Here is a 5106-nt window from a genome sequence, read left to right on the forward strand (position 1 = left end):
TATATCCCTAAATATTGAAAAGAGTGTAGGTTGCAAGGTCAAAAGGAGAAAAAATGTTGGAGGCTAGCTACATCCTGAATTGATGGAAGATATAGACAAAGATATGCAGGCTGGTAATGACAAAGTAAGAGACAAAGGAAAAAATAAGTTTCCTTTGATGATCCTTTCAAGTGGAAAGGTGGTTAGCAATGTAAGTAAACAATGGAAAGAAGTTAAAGATAATCATGTGAAAATTGGTGGCAAGCAAGATGAAATTCAAGCTAAAACTGGAAAAGAAATTATTCCATTTGATAAAGGTGCAGCTCAGCATGTTCAAATTGCAACTTTAGAGGTGGGGGAAGGTGGAAAGGAAGATAACAACCAACTGGCATTGATGGAGAAAACTACTTCTCATCGAAGCCCTAAACCTAATCCTAAGGGTGCTGGAAAATTGAATCTTGCGGCAGCTGCTGTTAAACATACTTCACCTAGGATTGAGACAACTAAAGAGGGTACAAGTGTTATTCCTAATGTAAAAGGGAGTGTTGAAGTTAGATTAAAATAATCTATTGCTCAAAGGGTTAATAGAATACTTGGTTGTAACCTAGTTACTATTAATTAATTGTGCCAAAATATCCCCTCACAATCGTCAGACACACATGATATAGCTGAGCTGGATAAGGAGAATAGTAGAATTCAACTAGGCGAAAGAAAGTTATGGTGTGTGTTTAACCAAAAAATGGAATTTTAGTCGAAGCTAGAATTTAGAAGAACTCGGGTTACTGATAATCAAGAAAATGAATCAAAAAAAGTAATTCTGGATAGCAAGATGATAGTCAAGAGAAACAAATAAATCACTGTCTATTCCAATAGTATTTCGTGTCCTTACAACTGATCATACATCTCCCTTTTATAGATTCCTTTGGAAATATACGTTTTCCTTATAATGAGGCCGTTATGAGTAATTAAAGACATTGAATGTTACGTTACACAATCATTACATTTAAAACATATTCTCTAACGTATTCAGCATTTAATACCCATAAAATGCCGTACCCGTACTCTTTTCCATTGTCAGATTCATTCCTTCGGATTCTCGAATATAAATGACTTAAATAGGTACGGGCACCGAGTTATTTGTCTGATTGCCCGTGCCTCTTCCACTTTCTTTGCTCGCTCCTGTTGCACCTCATGACTCTTGGCTAATTGCAATTCTTTGACTATTTGACCAATCCACGTGTCTTGACACGTCACCTTTATATATAAATATAATTTTTTCCAATACAGATAGTCCCCCCACTTTCCATTTATTCATCAGATGAATAATTGGGAAGTGGATTTCACTGAAAGAGAATTTTTGTCACCATTAATGCTCTGACAAAATTGACGCTTCAATTGTCACTTCCATTTAATGCGTTTTTACACGTGTCATCCTCTTATTAGCTCTACAGTTTTGCAGCACTTTCTTAGGCTTTCTTTTCAGCTTCCCTGTTCACGAAGTGTCAGTTATCATTATTATGGTCCTTCCATCATTGTACTTTTTCCTTTTGCCGGCTATCCATCAGTATAAATATAACTTTTTTTCCTGTCTTTTACCACATAAAGCGTATTGAACACTTCAATTCTTCAAATCTCTATTCACTTCTTCTTCACTTCAATCTTCTTCTCCATGACTTCATCAAACCCTAACCCTAGGAGAACTCCTATTTTAGATAACCTCTCCAATGCCCCCATTAGGCATAGAAGAGGTGGTAGACTTCGTAGCTTAGGGTCTGCTCGCGGTGGTAGCACATCCACGCCTTCTTCTAGTTCTGGTCCTTCTTCTAGAACTAGAGGTTCCTTTTCTCAAAGGTCTTCTTCTAGGAACAAAGAACCCTCTGAACCTTTACGTGAGCCTTTAGTTGAAGAGATAGTCCCAGCAGAGCTATATTTTCATCATGATAGGGAATCTCTTAGGAACCAGGTTGCCATTTTAGATCGTGCCGATGCTTTCCCTACTCAAATTACAGAAATTCTAGCTCCTATAGTTCGTAAGGACTGTCACTGGAGTGATGATTTTTCCATTATCATTCCTAATCCAAATCAGAGGATCACTTCCTACATGATTGGATTCTCCTTTGTTTATACATACCCTTTCACTCTAGGGTTTAAACCATCCATTGACCCGGTCATTCTAGATTTTTTCCGTTTTTTCAACGTTTGTTTGGGTCAAATAGGTCCAATTGTTTGGAGGGCTGTCGCCTGCTTGAGGCATCTCGCCAACTTGGCAGATGTTGGCTTTACTTTCCCCCATCTAATTCACCTCTACTCCCCTAGGCTTTTCCGTAATGGTGTTTTTACCCTAGCAGCCAGGAGTAAGAGGGTTTTAGTAAGCCCTGAAGATGATAAACACCGTGGCTGGTATGCTCGGTTTATTGCTGCCCCCACTGCTGGTTTAGTGGGTGAAGATAACGTTCCCTTCCCTAAGAAGTGGAACTTTGCACGTAAGTGTTATATCTTTCTCGTGTCATTTCCTTTCAAGCTTATTAATTTCTCTAATGTCGCTTCTTTTCTTTTCTCAGCAACCATGGGTGTTGTGGAGAATGTGCCCAACTTTTGTGGTTGGGTACAAAAATTGTTGAGGGCCGCTCCAATGGAGGGTAGGTCATGGAAAAACCTTTCCAACCGTTACGGTTGGAAAGTAAAAACTCACGGTAAGAGTTTCTATTTATATAAATACTTTTTTTATTGTTCTAACTTTTATCCTTCTTTTTATCAGGATTTGCTATTCGAGGGGTTACTGCTGAGGCAGTTGCGGCCTCTCGTGACTCTTTGGGTACTCGTACCTCTTCAGCCCGAGAAAAAGTCTTGGGTTCTTCTTCTTCAAAAAGAAAAGCTTCTGAGGAAGAAGACTCAGAAGAAGAAGATGAAGGAGGCTCCCTGGTGACGAGACCACGAGCTAGAAGACGTATCGTCTCACATGACGAAGCTAAAGTTTCACCCCGTTTACCCTCTTCCCGAGCCTGTTGATACCCAATTGCTATTCCTGATGATGACGTCACTCTTCACGATACTCGTGAGTCTATTGATCAACTTTTTATCAGTGGTTTTAGTAGTGGAAATTTAGGGCCTGTTTTAGCTGAACTTCCCTTATCTTCCTTTTCTACTCCCGCGCCTGTGATTCTCTCCTTACCTGCCTCAACTGTTTTTGTTCCTCCCTCTACTGTTTTTACTCCTTCCACCGCTCCTCCTTTGACAATTCCCCCACCTATCGTTCACAATACGGAGGTGGGTTCTTCGAGTAGAAATACTGCTAATAGGAGCGTAACTATTGAAGTTCCTGCTGATAGCACCCTCTTATGGAACTCAGGTCAAGCTGACGTTTGGCTCGAGCCTTTAATTGGCCCAATCGAGAAAGCAAAACTGGAGAGCCATAGCAGCCTGACTTTAATGATTGACATAGTGCATGCCACTTTGAAGGTATTTCCTTTCTTTCTCTTCTTTTCTTTGTAAAAATTTCTATCTTCGAGATTCTTATTTCCCTTCCTTTTTTCTTAGGCCATTCTCAGTTGGAAGCTGTCAATCGGAAGGAAAAATTTGACAGTGCTCAAATAGACATAGAGGATTTATAAGAGAGCAAGAGTACCTTAGAGCAGCAAGTGCGAGTATTAACTTCGGAGCTAGCGGTTACCAAGGCTTCCTTGAACCAAGCAAAAAAAGAAAAAGAATGCCTTGAATCCTCCTTTTCAGAACAACTATCTAAGGCTAGCGAAGAGAACAGGGCGTTGAAGGCTCTTCTGAATCAAAACTTAACTCGAGCACAAGAAGAGCTTCGAGTCTCTGCTGATAAGGTACGCGCTTTAGAGAGCTCTCATGTTTCTCTTCAAGCTTCTTATAACTCCGCCTTGACCGAAAATGAGGAGCTCAAGAATGAGGTGGCTGCTTGGGAAAAGGATTATGAAGTCCTTGAAGAAAAATTTGATGTTGAGGTAAGTTGGGCTTTTTTGAATTCGCGTCGTGATACCCTAATTGAAGCTGGTCAAGAAAACTTTGACTTGGAGTCAGAATTAGCTAAGGTTAATGAGACCATTGAACAAGCTCAGCAAACACAAGACTTTCCTTCTCCCGTGATTGAAGCTCCCGTGGTCGAAGCTCATACGGGTATTGCACCTTCTTCTAGCCCAATCGAACCTACTGGTGCAAGCCAAGTTGAAACCGCATCTGCTGATGCTCTTGCTCAAGTTGATTTGACTGTTGTGAATCAAGATCAACCCGCAACCGTTGATGCTCCTGTCCAAGTTGAGCCTGTTGCCGTTGATGCATCTTCTTCAGTTTCCACATCTTCTTAGTGAAAAATTTACATTGTCTTGAATTCCTTCTTTTTTTTGGAGGCACCGCTTTGGAAAGCTGTGTTAGAAACCTTGGCTTCATTTGAGGGTTTATTTCAGGAAATTGTAATCAAACCCTTTACTTCATTTGAGGGTTAGTTTTGGAACACAAGTCCCCAAGTCTTTTATGGGGCAATCTGTATAAACTATTTCATAGTTTTATGACTAAGTTCGTACTTAGTCTTAAGTATTTAAGAAGTTTTTTTATGTTATTATCTTAAACTTCTGTTTATTCTATTCTTGCCTTTATTCTTAAGGACTTATAGAATAGTTTGCATTTTTGTTTTTTCGAAAATGCTTCTGTCAATCTCATGACTAAATAATTTAAACATGAGTTTTATAAAAGAGGGCCCTTTTATATTTCGACACTTAATGAAGAAGACGTCTCAACTTCATAATGGTGTTATCATACGATAAAAGAAATAGGAACACACATGTTTCTTTTGAAATAACATTGACAAGTTTTGTATTTTTGAACTTTGTCCAGTTTTGAATAATGCTTTACATGTATTTGAATTACATCTATAACTTTCTCGTAACTGTTTTTCTTGTAGCAGATTTTTAAGAAAAAATAATAAATACGAGGTTTTTCTTTATAACGCGTTTCAGAACAATAAACACAAGGTTTGTCTTTATAACCTGCTTTAGTATATAGCTTTTACCCTAACTACAGTAAGTTTTTTCTTTAGCCTTGGCTCATGACTTTTACTCTGCACTTGACTTTTTCAGGCTTGATTTCTGTTCAATCTTCTTTGCCATC

Source organism: Nicotiana attenuata, chromosome 2 (assembly GCF_001879085.1).
Source record: "Nicotiana attenuata strain UT chromosome 2, NIATTr2, whole genome shotgun sequence".
Lineage (NCBI taxonomy): Eukaryota > Viridiplantae > Streptophyta > Magnoliopsida > Solanales > Solanaceae > Nicotiana > Nicotiana attenuata.